Source organism: Lolium perenne, chromosome 2 (assembly GCF_019359855.2).
Source record: "Lolium perenne isolate Kyuss_39 chromosome 2, Kyuss_2.0, whole genome shotgun sequence".
In the NCBI taxonomy this organism is placed as follows: Eukaryota; Viridiplantae; Streptophyta; class Magnoliopsida; order Poales; family Poaceae; genus Lolium; species Lolium perenne.
In genome coordinates this window covers 285500494-285517944 of record NC_067245.2, presented here as the reverse complement: position 1 = coordinate 285517944, position 17451 = coordinate 285500494, and the positions used below count along the sequence as shown (strand labels likewise).

The following is a 17451-nucleotide window of genomic DNA, read 5'->3' as shown; positions in this document are numbered from 1 at the left end:
TATGTGAGGAAGAATGGTTGGATAGAGAGAGAAAAGTGCTGGTAGTTTAATAGAAAGTAGGACCCACAGCCGATTCACTACATAGCAACAAACTTGCTACCGGTTCCTATTCTGACACATTTTTCATTGAATCGATTCCACATTGTACATGACCTTAGCAGCTGCCGAGCCGAGATTTCTATATCTTCCCTCCCCCTACGCATCAAATCCTCCACACTTCTGCCCTCTGTAATCTCCACCGCCCTGTCTACGCAACCTAGATCCCCTGCACTACTCTGCAATATTTCCACTCATCTGGTCATCTTCGGATCGGCCTCGACGTTCACGTCCTGTGACTGCGTACCCCACGCCGGCTGGTGGCAGGGGCACATTTCCTGTACGTACACCTCTTTCTCTTTGCAGCTGCCAACAATGTCAGTACCGAGAATTGCATTTTACGAATGAGCTCTTCCAGTTCCAGGTATCAGCTGAGGTCATGGAGATCACCATCAGCGCGGCACGTTGGGTGGTGGGCAGGGCGCTGAACCCCGTCACGGAAGGGCTGTTGGAGTCGTGGGCGGCGAGCTCCGAGCTCGGGACCAAGATCCGCGACCTCAAGATGGAGCTGTTGTACGCGCAGGGGATGCTGGATAACTCCCGTGGCAGGGACCTCCGCAGCCCTGCGCTGGCGCAGCTTCTGCTGGAGCTCCGGCAGCTCGCGTACAGGGCCGACGACGCGATGGACGAGCTGGAGTACTTCCGCATCCAGGACGAGCTCGACAACACGTACGAAACCACGAACGTGGAAGCCCGGGGTCTCGTGCAAGGCCTCGTCCTCAACGCTCGACACACGGCCAGAGCCGTCGCAGGTAAGCTCAAACCCTGCTCGTGCTCCTGTGCAGCAGGGAGGCACGGTGACCCTGGCCAGGAGGAGGAAGATGATGAGAAGAAAGGATGCCCCCCTCGCGCTTGCTCGTGTGCCGGGAAAAAGGCTCACCAGATCAGCTCTTCACCACCACCGAATCAAGGCATCCAGGGCGTACAAGGCAGGTTATGATGATTCTAGAAGATGAAGAAAAAGCACATAATTTTGCTTCTTTGTTTAACTGTCAACAAGGGTGCTGGCCAATAAAATACTTAGGTACACCTGTGAGTGCCAGGAAGCCCTCTGTTGCTGAGATGAGCTTTCTGGGGGAGAAAACAAAGAAAAAGATGGGTGGCTGGTGACAAGGGATTAACTTGTCAATGCCTATGGATTGTAGGCTAGGGTTTAGTTAGAAGTAGAGGGTAAGTAGATCTCGAAGGTTTCAGCCGAAAAGTACTCGACGATTGTGAAAACTAGGGTTTGCAGACAATGATTCGGTCCTCTCTTTTGTCCCTCGACTCCCCCTTATATATGAGGTGAAGCCGAGGGACTCGTGCTATACAAGTTTACAGAGTCCGGGACGGTTTCTAACTCGTCCCGCCAGATTACAAACAACACTTCCTATTACAACTCTATTTCTTCCTTAAACGCATCTTGGGCTCCCGAATCTTCTTATTCTTCGGGTAGTGGGCCTTCAATAAACCCCGGGTACTATATTCGGCAGGCCCATTTGGGATGCCTATGTCAGTAGCCCCCGAGATTTTGCTTGAATTGTAAAGTCAGGGAAAATCTCCACTGTTTATTTTTACCCGAAAGCCTTAACTTTCTATATTTCTTCTCATAAAATTCTATATTGTACAGGGATATTGGTAATTGGGGCTAGTTCATCTGACGGATCAGGTACTAGTTAACTGCTCTAGTGGCAATCCGCAAAAACCTACTTCAAAATCACGTCCCTGGACATGATCTCGGGATACTGGTGTAAACTTCGACAGGTGCCGCTTAAGGTCTTACCATTCTGTCGAGTCCCAGTCAAATTTATCGGGTACCTAACGCGTCCGTTAGGATTTTTCTTCGTATCTGTTGATACGGATAAAAGTAGCAGAGCGCAGTCTTTGGCGATGCCACGCCCAGCAGAATGGATTCTGGGGTCTTACCTTCGCAAATTTGCGGCATTCAGAAATTGATCGCAACTTTGGCGTCCTGAGAATATATTGTCGAGTGCTTTTCCGGCTGTTGGAATGGCACATTTTATTGAGTCAAATATGACTTATATTGTTCTCCCGATGGGAGTATATGTAGAGTTAATTATAACTCGAAATATACTCTCTTGCTCTTCTATTTTTCCTTTGTTAATTTCATCGGGCACGCGAACAGCGTTCCCGATGGGAGTAGCCCCCGAGGCTACAGCCAAGAACTTGTGCTTGGTTGTAGGCTCAACATTTTATTCCACCTTGTCGCTATTTTGTCATTATTTCGCAATATGAACTCTTTCCTCTTCTTCTTCTTTTCTCTCTTTATTTTTATATTTCTCGGGTGCGCGAACAGCGCTCCCGATGGGAGTAGCCCCCGAGGCTACAGCCAAGAACTTGTGCTTGGTTGTAGGCTCAACATTTTCTATATTGTCATACTCGAAATTTTACTTTTTGTCGGAGTAGCCCCCGAGCATTTGGGCAAAAACTTGTATTTGATCAAAGGCTCCCGAAGTATTGAATATTTCATCCTGTCGCCAATCTCTGAATACTTCCTTGTCGACATTCTTCACTTAATCAAATTTACTTCATCCTTGACAAGTAGTCGTGAATTTTCTGTCCTGTGGGTCCATTGCTTTCACCACGTTGACACGTCGTGCAAGTAGTGGACACACGTCCTCCGCTTGTCCTGGCGCACGTACGGTAACGCCTATTTCAGTAAAAATACTCTTTTGCCCTTGTGTCTAGAAGATCCATCCTCACCACACGATTTCTTCATCCAACGGCACACTGCTTCACCCGAATCTTATATAAACCCTTCTTCAACCTTCGTTCATCCCCTCGCTTGCGCCGCTCACCTGTTCCTTTTCGCAAAACTTCCCCTGCGCCCAACTCTCTCCAATCTTCCGTACGCACATACATTGCTCTGCCCACTGCCGTTGATGCCACCGCGCACGCGTCTGACTCGCCACAACACGCCGGAATCCAAGATGGCCGCCGAGGATTTTGAGTGGGAGAGATCCAAAATCTCCAATCAAGACATCAACACGCTGAAGAGGCTCGGCCTCATGACGAAGGAGGACGCCATCCGCTTTCCTAGCGAAGAAAGCTACCCCAAGCCTCCAATGGAGTATCGGGTTAGTTTTGTTGATCACCTCATCCGTGGCCTCTCTACCCCAATTCATGATTTTCTCCGCGGTCTTCTCTTTGTTTATGGGATTCAGCTGCACCAACTGACTCCCAATTCCATCCTCCACATTTCTATTTTTATCACCCTTTGCGAATGCTTCCTCGGAGTCCCTCCTAATTGGGCTCTGTGGAAGCGTATTTTCTGCCTCCGCCGCAATGGCTCTCACAACGTCACCTATAACATAGGTGGCGTTGTTATCTGTGTCCGCACTGATGTCGATTACTTCGACGTCAAGTTTCCCGACTCTGTCCAAGGATGGCGCAAGAGATGGCTCTACATCCACGAAGAAAGCGCCAATTCTGTGGAGCACAACATAGTTCCTTTCGACGGAAGTGCCAGGATTCAGCGTCGCCGTTCCTGGGATGCCGAAGCTTCTGAAGAAGAGAAAAAAGCGACAAAGGCGCTCATGGCTCGTATCCGTCATCTTCAAAACACTCGAGGCAAAGAGCTATCTGGTGTTCAAATTACTGCCTACTTCCTTAGGATTAGAGTGCAGCCTCTTCAGGCTCGCAAAAATCCCCTTTGGACGTATTCTGGTGAAAATGACGCCAACAGAATCTCCAGTGATCTTTCTGTAAAGGACTTGGAAAAATTGGTTCGAAGAATTTCTCGATTAGGCAAGAAGGATCCTATTCCCTCCTCCTGTCGAGTGGAACCATACAGTGCTTCCAATCCTCTTCCCGAGGTATTTTGTCTTCTCGAAGTTTTATCTTGTTTTGAACTGTTCCTCGTATCTTATTTGCAGTGGTCTCTCACTTATTCTCTTTTGTCACTATTTCTTTGTAGAATCATCCTACTATGGCTTCCCTTCCTCCTCTTCCTGAGGATGGAGAGGTCGAAGAAAGAGCCGTTGTCGATGATGTCAACCAGGAGACCCCTCTTTTGTGAATGAACCCGCAGATTCTCGAAAATCTGCGGGATCTACCGAGAAAGATGCTGCCTCTCGAAGATACAACATCAGCACAATCTCCTCCTCCTGCTGTTTCTCCGAAGAGCAAAAGGAAAAGGAGCAATGCCGAAGATTCCGGGACCTCGAAACCCGAAGAAAGCTGCTCCTTCACCTCGAAAAGCAGCTTATGATCCATATATCGAGAGTATCATCAGCTCGTAGGTTCCTTGCTCTTTTCCTTTTCTATTTGAAGAATTTTATTTTGCCTTGCTTTTTATGCTGCCACTATTTTGTCACAGTGATGATGAAGAAACACCAACTTTAGATGTGGCTGCTCGAACGAGCACGTCACATACTTTAGTTATTTCAGAAAAACCAGTTGAAGGGGAGGAATCGTCGCCTCCTCAACAAAATGTTGATACATCTACTCCTCCTTCGAGCCCCCGTGCCCCTTCACCAAAAAGGGCACGGGTTGAAAAGATTGTTGATCCTGCCCCTCAGTTGGGCAGTTAAATCGACTCTGCTCTTAGATGATGTAAGTTTGTCGGCATCTATATTTTCCTTATTTTGTTTTTTCACACCTTTTCTCTTTTTCATGCCGACGTTTCTTTTGATGTACTTACCTTTGAACAGCCAATGATCAAAGAGCTTCTTCGGATCGGGTCCCAATTTGTTGGGTACCGTGAATATGCCGCGAGCCGAAGGTAACGACTTTTATACTTGCTATTTTTCTTTGACTTTCTATTCCTGTTGCTTGTCGCTATTTTTTGATCTTTCTTTTCTTTCTTTTTCATATCTCGACAGAAAAACTTTCAGAGGCCAACGAACGTGTCGACGCACTTGCTCAAAAACTCGAGCAAAGTGAGGCGGCTCGCAAGAAAGCTGAACTTGCTGCTAGCAAAGCCAAGGCCGAGGTTGATGAAGCCAAGGTGAAAGCTGCTAGTGTCGAGGAGCTGCAGAGAAGGCTCAAAGATGCCGAATCTGCCTTAGATGAGCAGAAAACTGCACAAACTGTGCGTGAACAAGAGATCATCAAGCGTCTGAAGTCGCAAAGTCGACGTACGCTGAGTAATATCATCAACCCCTTCTATTGTACTTCCTGTTTCTTGGTTTTTGACTAATGGTTTGTCTCGTGTGGCAGCCCAAACAAACCAAGATTTTGATCTGGAGAATCCCGTCAATGACCCTCTCCTTGATGCACTTTCTCTTCTGGAGTTCCATGGGCGCGAAATTCGTGAAGGCGTGGCCAATGCCAGTGCAAGTTTGTCGGCGTTGTTCCCCTACTTCTTTCCGAAGAAAGAGGAACCTTCGACTTTCCTTGCCCTTGCCAAGCTTTTCAATTCGTCGGAAGACCTGGGATTGAAGATGCGTCAGGAGAATATGAAGGTTCTTTGTCGAGAGTACTGTTGCCCTGGTTGCTGACAGCCAACGAGACGCTTGATTGGATGAAGGTTGGCGACACCAGCCGGATAGAGCATTCGAGATGGAGGTCGCTGATCAAGGCAGCCAACCCCAACACTAAGAAGATCTTGGCGTATCTGGGGATCAAGCCAGCTTCGACTCCTAGCTCCTCGAGGCCGGAGGTCTAGTTGCATGCCTCCTTGTTTCTTTTTCTGTTTCTTTTGCTTTTGTTGCCAAAGTAGTTGTTTTGGCGACACTCATTTCTTTAGCTCTACTGTAGTGCCCTTGTAATGATTCCAAGAAATTAATGAAAAACTCTATCTGTCATTTGATGTTGTCTTGTCTAAATTTCAGTTGATATTTGATAACTATACTCCAACTTCCGCTCCTTCCAATGTATCGCCTTCTTCTCGTGCGAGGAGAGCTTTTGCTGATACTGCACCTGTCGACGATACCTTGTCGCAAGAACTGGATGAACTTCGGCAGCAACTTCAGTATGCGAAGAAGCAAACACTTGTGATGATGGAGCAATCTCGTAAGTCATCTGAAGCCGAAAAAATTGCTCTTCAACAAGCTCACGAAGCCGTGGCTGCTAAGGAAATTGCTGCTTCCGAGGCTGAAAAGGCAACTACTCGAGAAAATTTCATGCTCGAATTAATGAATGAAGCCAGTGCAGATATGTCGGGTATGCCTGTTTCGTCCGCTGATATTTTTTATCTTCATGCTACTGTTTCTTAGAGGTTTCCACTTCTTTGTTTTGATAGGTGCCTTTGTTGATGCTGCTGCCGAGGAAGAGAGGGTAAATGCTAGGACAACCCTCCTTGTTAATCTTTCCCTGGACCATGGTTCGTTGTTTTGGGCTACCCCGGAGAGGACCCGCCAAATTGTCAGATTTCAAGATCGCGCCTCTCAAACTCGCGATTTCCTTGACTTCTGTACCAAAACCTTGTCCATGGTTTACAACTCCATGTTTCCTCGGAACGTCCAACCAAAAACTCTTCCTGAATTGATGGAAAGGTTCAAGGATGCTCGCAGTATCCATGATTTTGTCAAAGCTCAACTAGTAGCTGGCGCCAGATTTGCTCTTATCATGCTCCAAATCTGCCACTCGAAGCTTGACCTTACCCAGGTTGTCGAGAAGGTTCACCAAAAAGTAAAACGTCGGAGAGTTGGTGTTGACAGGATTAACACGAAGGTTACGCCTATAGCCGAAGAGATGATTGAAGACCTACTTCGGATGGATGCCGACTTTTTTGCCGATGGCCATTATGCCGATTTTCTTGGTGCTGCTCCTGAGGAAAACAGGGTTACTCTTGATGACATATTGAATCAAGACTAGTTAGTTTCTTCTTGTAGATATTTTTTCTTTGTAATCCATGACTATATTGTAAAGCAATCATTATATTTCTCTGTTTGTTTAGCCCCCGAGTGTTTCGGTGACTCTTTACTATATTTGTATACTTGCGAGGTTTTGAACCAAGGCATTTATATATTTAAGGCGAATATGAGCCCCCAAGCTTTTTATTGAGTACTATTTTGTATTTTTGTTGACTCACGAGGTATTTGAATACCAAGGCAAGTTTTTCCTTTTGTCGATGAACTATATTGAAATTCGTCGGAGCGAAGACTTTGGTCATGTCGATAAAGAAGAAAAGTTATATTGTCACTATCTTTATTATATTGCAGCACCGCGAGCCCGCCTCATTAAAAACCTTCTCCGGCCCCACTCGGTGCCCCGAAAAAGGAAAAGAGTGCGTCTGAAAACTCGCGGGCGTTTCGGTACATTGAAGCTTTACAAAGACTATATTTTGACTCTAGGCGTAAAACGCCTAAGTTGCGCCACGTTCAGGGGTTTGGCTCCTCCACCCTGTCTTCTTGTCCTTTATTCTGTATGCTCCTCCTCCAATTACTTCCGTGACAATGTAAGGGCCAAGCCATGGTGACTCGAGTTTTTCATGACTTTTTTGCGTGAGCCGAAGAACTAGGTCTCCCACCTGAAAAGATCTTGGCCGCAAACGTCGACTGTGGTAATTCTTCAAGTCCTGTTGATATTTGGTTACCCGAGATAATACTTCATCTCGGGCTTCATCAAGTGCGTCGACGTCGTCTTCTAGCACTCTTCTCGACGTTTCTTCATCATATTCAGCGACACGTGGAGAGTTGTGCTCTATCTCGATTGGTAGTATCGTACTGCTCCATGAACCAGGAAAACGGAGTTTCTGCGTTCTTGTGTTTGGTGTTGTTCGGATGCTCCACAACACGCTTGGTAGTTCTTCTGGCCAGGTATGTCGAGCTTTTTCCAGTGGTCCTAACAAGCGCTTCTTGATACCATTGCAGATGATGCCATTGGCTTTCTCGACTTGCCCATTGGTTTGAGGATGTGCAACTGACGCAAAGTTCAGCTTAATACCCACCTCTTCGCAATAATCTTTGAATTCATGGGATGTGAAGTTGCTGCCGTTGTCTCTGTGACGATGCTTTGTGGGGCACTCCAAATCTGAAGACGAGGCCTTTTACGAATTTTACTGCGGATGCTCCATCTCGGTGAATTTATCGGCTTCGCTTCTATCCACTTTGTAAACTTATCGACAGCTACTAGCATGTACTCCTTTCCTCCTGGCCAGGATTTGTGTAACTTACCCACCATATCAAGTCCCCATTGAGCAAAGGGCCAAGACAATGGTATTGGTGCTAGCTCTGCTGCTGGAGAGTGAGGTTTTGCGGCGAACCTTTGACATGCGTCGCAAGTTCTTACTATGTCCTTGGCGTCCTCGATTGCTGTCAACCAGTAGAATCCTGCCCGAAAAACCTTGGCTGCGATAGCTCGACTACTTGCGTGGTGGCCACATATTCCTTCGTGTACATCCTTCAGGATTATTCTTCCTTCTTCGGGTGTAACGCACCTTTGCAAAACGCCTGAAATACTTCGCTTATACAATTCTCCCTTGACCACCGTAAAAGCTTTGGAGCGTCGAATTACTCGCCTTGCTTCAACTGGATCATCGGGTATTTCTTTCCTCATGATGTATGATATGTACGGCTGCATCCACGGTATCTGTATCACCATGACCAAGTCCTGATCCTCTTCTTCGTCCTCTTGCTTTTCCTTGGCAGCCCCCGAGGGTTTCTTCTCCTTCTTTTTTGACTTTGTTGGCTTAGTGGATCTCTCTGTTATCTCTTCCAAGAATACACATGGCGGGATTGGAAGGCACTGTGACCCGATGTTTGCAAGAACGTCGGCTTCGTCGTTGCTCAACCTGCTAATATGATTTACTTCGCATCCATCGAATAACTTCTCAAGCTCGTTGTACACCTCCTTGTATGCCATCATGCTATCATTGATTGCATCACATTGGTTCATAACTTGCTGAGCCACCAACTGTGAGTCGCCAAAGATTTTTAATCGAGTTGCTCCGCAGGCTTTTGCCATCTTCATCCCGTGTATGAGGGCCTCATATTCTGCTTCATTGTTAGATGCGTTAAGGAACGTCATCCGGAGGATGTACTTCAATTTGTCGCCTTCTGGTGATATGAGTACTACTCCTGCGCCAGCTCCTTCTAGTCTCTTGGACCCATCAAAGTTCATGGTCCAAGTTCTCGATAAATCTGGAGGTCCTGTATTTTGCAACTCCATCCATTCTGCGATGAAGTCTGGCAGTATTTGCGACTTTATTGCTTTTCTTTTTTCATACGTGATGTCCCGAGGGGAAAGTTCTATTCCCCAAAGGGAGACACGACCCGTAGCTTCTGGGTTATTCAGTATATTTGATAAGGGAGCTTCATTGACCACTATGATCGGGTGTGCCGAAAAATAGTGGCGCAATTTTCGTGCTGTCGTGAACACTCCATATGCTAGTTTTTGGTACTGAGGGTACCTTTGTTTTGAAGGTGACAAGACTTCGCTCACGAAGTATCTTGCCGCCGCACTCCATGGATTTTCCTTCTTCTTCTCTTTCGACAACTAATCTTGTGCTAACCACTTGGGGCGTGGCTGCAATATATAGCAGAGAGGTTCCTTTTCCTTTGGAGCCACCAGGATTGGTGGTGTCGAGATTTTTCGCTTCAGATCCTCGAAAGCTCTGTCGGCCTCTTCGTTCCACCGGAATTTATCTCCTTGTTTTATCGGCGCATAAAATGGTAACGCTTTTCTCCTAACCTCGGCGACGAACCTGCTTAAAGCTGCGACTCGCCCGGTTAGCTGCTGTATTTCTTTCAACTTTGTTGGCTTTCTCATTGTTACTATGGCTTGTATTTTGTCGGGATTTGCTTCAATCCCTCTTGCGAAACTAGAAACCCCAGAAGTTCTCCTGCTGGGACGCCAAAAGAACACTTCGTCGGGTTCAGTTTGAGGCAGAATTTGTCGAGGTTGTCAAAAGTTTCTTTGAGATCCTCGATCAACGTTGTCCCCTTTTTTGATGTTATGACGACATCATCGATGTATACTTGCACGTTCTTCCCGATCTGTGTTGCTAAACACTTCGCATCATCCTCTGATATGTTGCTCCCGCATTTTTTAGACCAAAGGGCATTGTTTTGTAGCAAAACACGCCGTAAGGTGTAATAAACGCTGTCTTGGCTTCATCATCTTCTTTTAATCTGATCTGGTTATAACCAGAGTATGCATCCAAGAAGGAAAGACGTTCGCAACCTGCCGTGGAGTCGATAATTTGATCGATCCTTGGGAGGGGAAAGTGATCCTTAGGACAATGTTTATTGAGACACGTAAAGTCGACGCACATGCGAAGGACTGTCGTGTTTTTCTTCGGCACCATCATCGGGTTAGCTACCCATGTGGCTTCGTAGATATTTCTCTCGATAAAACCAGCTTCTTCGAGTCGATTTATTTCTGAAAGCATGGCTTTGCGGTTTGGTTCCGAAAAACGCCGCAAAGGTTGTCCGATTGGTTTTGTCGTTGGATCCAAATTTAGGTGGTGCTCGGCAAGTTCCTGGGTACTCCTGGCATGTCACTGGACACCATGCAAAGATTTTCCAGTTCTCACGGAGGAACTTGACGAGCGCGCTTTCCTATGCGATATCCATATCGTTTGCGATAGATGTCGTCTTTTTGGATCCTGTCGGGTGAATCTGCACCTCCTTAGAATTTTTCTCTGTGTTGAAAGTTGATTCTTTATTTGGCCTTCCAGCGTACTGGCGATCACGTCGTAATCAGTCATGCTTTTTGACGCCAAGTACTCGGCTTGCATCCCAAAAGTTTCTGCCAACCTGTGAAAATCCTTGTCGCACTTATCGGCTAAGGCAAAGCTTCCCTTGACTGTGATTGGTCCTCTTGGTCCGGGCAACCTCCACAACAGGTATGTATAGTGTGGTACTGCCATAAATCTAGCATATGCTGGTCGTCCCAACAGAGCGTGGTATTGTGATGGAAAATCCACGACTTCAAATTCGAGCTTCTCGATTCTATAATTTTCTCGGGTCCCAAATTGAACATCGAGATTGATTTTTCCCAATGGATAACTTGGTTTCTCTGGTGTGATGCCGTGGAATCTTGTGTCTGTTGGTTTCAAGTTTGCTAAGGATATGTTCATCTTCCTCAATGTATCTGCATACATGAGGTTCAAGCTGCTGCCGCCGTCTATGAACACTCGAGAGACATCAAATCCTGCGATAATCTGGCGTAATAAGTGCTGACTGCCCTGGTCGAGGAACTTGCTGCGGATGATCTGCTATTGTGAAGCCGATATCTTGTCCTGACCAATTAAGGTACTCAACTGTTGGTGGAGGCATTTTCTCTGCCATAAACACCTGTCGTGAGATTACTTTTTGAGCTCTATTGGACGGCCTTCCCTTCTGAATCATCAACACTGCTCCGTTGGAGTTAGGATCAACATAGGGTGGTGGTGCAGGTGCTGCCGCTATTCTTAGCTGGTGTCGATTGTCCTCTGTAATCGCGGGAGGTGGCGGTAGATGAATCTCGCTCCTAGGCTCCCGAGGGTTTCTCTGTGCTGCTCGAGCGTGAGCATTTTCTGCGTATCTGAACATTGCCTGAAAATTTCGACAGTCATTCTCCAGGTGCCCCGACTGTCTTTTCCCGTTCTTTGTCGAGGAAGAACTGCAACTGGCACGGTCCGTACAGCATTTCCTCGGGGACACGAAAGGTCTTGGAAACCTCGGCCCACTATTTTGCCTCGTTGCGTGAATCATCCCTATTATCACCTCGCTGTTCACTGCTTCTCTGGTAATCATCTCTATTGCCTCCTGTATTTGTCCGAAAACCTGCCGAAATTTGTCCTGGGGCGTCGTAGTTCTGGTACGTCCGAGGAAATCTTCGCCTCGGTTGATAGTTTCGACCACGGTCCTCCTCTGGCGACCTGTGTCGTTTGTTGTGGACAGCGTCTTCTCCATCTGCCCATTTATTTGCTATCTCCATCAACGCGGATACTGTCCTTGGATTGGTCCTTCCCAAATCCTCGACAAAGTCTCCACGCCTGACTCCTGCGACAAACGCATCTATTGCTCTCTCGTCAGATATGTTTTCTGCCGAGTTTTTGATGATATTCCATCTCTGGATGTACTTTCTCATTGGCTCATCTGGCTTTTGTCGACACGCTCTCAACTCCTCTAACGATGCGGGTTTTTTGCACGTGGATCTGAAGTTCTTGACGAACACGTCCTCGAAACTTTCCCAGCTGTCGATGGATCCTGGAGCGAGTTTCTTTATCCATGATCGTGCGGCACCACTCAGGTGCACCTGGATGCTTTGCATGGCTGTTGCCCTAGTTCCTCCTGTCAGCTTCACCGTCTCCAGATAGTCGACTAGCCAATCCTCTGGATCTTGAAGGCCGTCGAATTTCTTGAAATTATCGGGTAACTTGAATCCTGAGGGGACTCGCGTTTTTCGGACTCTCCTCGTGAAGCATGGTAAGCCGCACATATCTTCGTCGTTGAGTTCTGGGGATTGCCGATGATCCCTTCTGTTTTGCCGCGCTCTGTCGACTCTTGCTTGTGCTGCTGTGTCTCTTGCTCCACTTGGCCCTTCAGGTGCTGCCGCTGTTGCTGCTGCGGGTCGCGGACTATTTTGCCTTGCCACTCCTTCGGGAGGCGTTGATATAAACGCTGTCCCCATAGCTCCAACTCCTGCTACCGCCATATTGTACAGTGTTTCCCTTGGGTCACCCGGAGGTGGTTTAGATGCAAGGATAAAAGCATGTGTCGCCATATACCCAGCCTCTGGTGTCTTAGGGATGATGTTTCCTCTTGTATCTATCGACATAAAGGACATGTCGAGGTTTTGAACCAAGTGTTCTCTTTCTGCCTCGGGTATGTGTTGCAGCCTTGATCTTGCTCTGTTCCGCGCCTCCCGATGGCTATCACCCGTAGTTCTAGATTGTCGACTTAGATCTGCCCTTCTCCTGCTGGATGCAGAAGCTGCCTCCTTTCTCTGTTCAACTCACCGTCTGTTTTTCCAATTCCCTGGCAGCTCGTGCGAGCCTATATTGATATGCTTGCAATTCTTCTGGTGTGGCTGTGGTAGCCATTGGTTCTGTGCCGTTCATAGCTCTCGCAGCTCTGTCCCACGCTGCTTGTGAAAGTTGAACTCTATCTCGCGGCTCTGGCCCGACGTATTTGTTGCCCAAGCCTTGTCGCAGATTGGAGGGATCGACGTATGGATTTCCCAAACTGTCGAAAGCCTCAGATGTCTCCTCTTGACCTTCAATGGCGTAAATCTGATGATACCTTGTACTCAGATCTATGTTGGGTTTGGTGACATCATCGTTGAGATTGATGAAGACCTTGCCCACTGTGAGAGATTTGTCGATGAAGTCATGATTGTCGACATCGCTTGAGCCATCGCTTATATACGAGTCCGCAGATGACTCAAACGATATGTCGTTGAAGATCTTGGCGAGTTTCTCTCTTGCTCTGATACTGACGTAGCGTGTCGCCGAGGTTTCTTCTTCTCCTGACTCGTTTGACGATGCATAGCTTGAAAAATCGGAATCGGCCACTGATGATCCCGACGAAGTCGGAATTTCGACACGATACGATCCTTCCTTCTCGACGCGAAAGTGGAACCTTCCGAACGTCATCTCCATGGGCTCCGCCAGATACGCATATGCATCCAAACGGGAGGGTGGGTGAGGTACAAAATCGACAAGACCAGTAGCGATCTGTTTACCTCGATCCATTGTGTTGCTTGCGGTTGACGATGTCGAAGATCTTGAGCGTGCCATCGAGATCAGCTCCTTACGCCTCTAATTCCCACAGACGGCGCCAATTGACAAGGGATTAACTTGTCAATGCCTATGGATTGTAGGCTAGGGTTTAGTTAGAAGTAGAGGGTAAGTAGATCTCGAAGGTTTCAGCCGAAAAGTACTCGACGATTGTGAAAACTAGGGTTTGCAGACAATGATTCGGTCCTCTCTTTTGTCCCTCGACTCCCCCTTATATATGAGGTGAAGCCGAGGGACTCGTGCTATACAAGTTTACAGAGTCCGGGACGGTTTCTAACTCGTCCCGCCAGATTACAAACAACACTTCCTATTACAACTCTATTTCTTCCTTAAACGCATCTTGGGCTCCCGAATCTTCTTATTCTTCGGGTAGTGGGCCTTCAATAAACCCCGGGTACTATATTCGGCAGGCCCATTTGGGATGCCTATGTCAGCTGGATGGGAAGTACAATGTCTATAGGTGGGAGGGTGGTTAAGATTGATTCATGCCTTTCAAGCATTGCTGTCTACCAGATGTCTATGAGGCTGCTCCATAAAACTAACATTGAACAGATGGACAGACCAATAAGATCTTTTTTTTGGGCAGGCAGTGCAGATAAAAAGAAATATCATTTTGTGAAGTGAAAATGGATATGTAAACCCAAGAAAAAGGGAGGATTGGGTATAAAAAATCTTCACAAATTTAATATCAGTCTGATGTGCAAATGGTGGTGGAAATTGGAGAATGGCTCAGGACCCTGGCAAAGTATTATGAAAACAAAGTATATGGCAAATGGTGGTGTTTATTATACAAAAAAAAGGCCTGGAGATTCTCCTCTTTGGACTGATATGTTACAGGTCAAACATATTTACCTTGCTGGTAGAAGGATGAATGTGGGGAATGGAAAAAATACAAGTTTCTGGTGTGACTCTTGGTGTGATCAAATCCCCTTAAAAGAAAGATTCCCAGATATCTATGATATCTGTAATGAACAGGATGTAACTGTGGCAGAGGCAGCTGCATTGAACTGGAGATTTTCCTTCAGGAGGTGGATGACACCTGACCTAGCTTGGCAAATACATGGTATGCACAGAATCATGTCTCAAACTGTTCTTTCAGATGAACAGGATAGAGCTGTCTGGAAATGGACAAAAAATGGTAAATTTTCTGTCAAATCTGTTTACAAGCACCTGTGTGGTGCAGGCCTGGACAGAACTTTTAAATATTTGTGGAAAAGTAGAATTCCACTGAAAATCAAAGTTTGGCTGTGGATGATTTGGCATAATGCCATTGCTACAAAAGACATTCTGCTGAAGAGAAACTGGCAGGGTGGAGCCACTTGTCAGTTCTGTGATTGTGATGAATCCATCTCTCACTTATTTTTCTCTTGTTCTGTGGCAAAATTCGTATGGAGTGCTGTGGGGAAGTTAATTGGCGCCCCTTCTAGACCTGGCTCCTTCTCACAATATTTTTGGTGGATTCCACAGTTCTTGCATGCAAGCAGAAACATGCAAATTGCGGGGTTAGCTGCTATCTGCTGGGCCATTTGGAAACTTCGAAATCGTGCCTGTTTTGAGCACAAGTTGATCAGCAGTCCTGTGGAACTAATCAGTTATTCCACTGTCTTTATGAAATATTGGGCAGGTTTACATGATGAGGGAGATGCCGACGATCTGCGGGCGGGTGCTGATGGTTTGCTACGGCTTGCTAGCGCTACCACCCCCCAGGCCAGGTCTTCCCAGGGCGGTGCTCGTCGGATGAATTCTCCACTTCGGATCAGGGACGCAAATATGGAAGATGACACTGATGCGATGGATCTTGGTGAACAAGACGGATGATCCTTGCCGCGATCTTTAGGCCATATCTTTTAGCTCGTGTCTATATGGTGCCAGATGGGTGCCCCTGGGGCAGTTTAAAACTTCTTTTGTTGTTATGTTGTGTGCCGTTAGCAGTAGGCGGCGGCTGTTAGACTGTGTGGTTTGTGTTTTTACCTTTTGTTCACGCCTGGACGTGCTCCGTTTGTTTCGTTATCCTTGGGTAATGAAATCCGGCCTTATGTGGTCGTTTGGGAAAAAAAAAGGCAGGTGCATGCCAAAGATCATTGCTTCAAATGCTCGTAGCACCGCCCGTGCTGTCGGTAAACTTCTCCCTTGCTACTCTCTCCCGTCTATTCAAGATGATCCTAGCACTGCTACATTTGGATCCAAATATCTCTGCGGCACATGGTCGTCTAAGTCACAACAGAGAAAACACGACACTGATGCACCCAAATTGAAGTTTGATAGGGCGGAAGCATCTAGAAAGATGGCCGAAATCACAGAGCAACTAAAACCCATATGTGCTAAAGTCTCCACCATTCTTGGGCTAGAGCTATTCGGCTCCGACCGTAACACACCTCAAAGAGGAAGGAAAAAGTGTGAGAGAGCAGGTGCGCTCTGCGCACCCTCACACTTTTTCATTTTCTCTTTTTTATATCTCTCAAATTATGTAACTTTTTGATTTGATTTTTTTGCAATTCACTAAAAAATAACAAATGGAATGAGACAAAAATAGCTCAGAAATTTTTTGTGCAATTTCAAATTATTTAAAATTCAAAATAAATTCTTGAAATATATATTTACACAATGAAATAAAAAATCCAAAATATTTTTCCCATGTTCTAATTGTTATGTTTAAGTGATCTGCAAAAGTTTTTGTTCAAACAATGTGTGGTGCGAGAGATACAAAAATGAGAAATTGTTTGCGAGGAGAACAAAAAGAATTTGCACGAATCTTGATGCAGTATACACGGTATGGATACGGGTGCTCACCAGCACCTGCTCTAAAAGTTCACTCTCAGGAAGGAATTCTCTTCGACCGGCCCCAAACCAACCCACTAATTACAGAGCCAAAAATTTACGGGAGAGAGAACCAAATAAACAACGTTGTAGAAAGCATCATCGGTGGTAAACATTCCTCTGAGGACATTACTGTACTTCCTGTGGTTGGTCTCGGGGGTATTGGCAAGACAACTTTCGCACAACATATCTATATATGACAAGTTGAAGATTCACTTCCACGTCCCGATATGGATATGCGTCTCCCACGATTTCAATGCAACTAGATTGGTACAAGAAATTATAAAACAATTGCCTGAAAAAGCAAATGGTACCGATGAAGAGCACCTCGAGAAAATGTTACAATCTAAAAAGTTCTTGCTTGTCTTGGATGATATGTAGGCATATCATGAAGATGAGTGGAAGAAACTACTAGCTCCATTTAGAAAAGGAGGGGTAAGCGGTAACATGGTTATAGTCACAACTCGAATCCCAAAGGTAGCAAAAATGGTTGGAACAAAGGATTTTACAATAAATCTGGAACGTTTAGACCCTGAAGATTGTATGCTTCTCTTCAAAGCATGTGTGTTTGGTAACCAAGAATCATGGGAAGATCATCCTGATTTACATGAAACTGGGAAAACAATAGTATTAAGATTAAAGGGTTCGCCTCTTGCAGTAAAAACTGTAGGTAGACTACTAAGAAGCCAACTTAAATGGGAGCACTGGAACAGAGTACTGGAAAGTAGGGAATGGGAATTTCAGACCAATAATGATGACATTATGCCGGCATTAAAGCTTAGCTATAACTATCTTCCTTTTCATCTACAACAATGTTTCTCCCACTGTGCTTTGTTTTTTGATCAACCATCCACGCACCCCAGCCTCCCTAACCCTCCCGCACCCCAGCCTCCCAGCCCTAACCGCCGCCGCCGCCGGTAGCGCCG

At 46.3% G+C, this 17451-nt stretch overlaps 1 pseudogene; it reads left to right on the top strand.

The window, feature by feature from the left end:
- Positions 1-458: 458 nt before the first annotated feature.
- On the top strand, positions 459-17446 carry LOC139835830 (putative disease resistance protein RGA4; annotated as a pseudogene).
- The last annotated feature ends 5 nt before the right edge of the window (positions 17447-17451 follow it).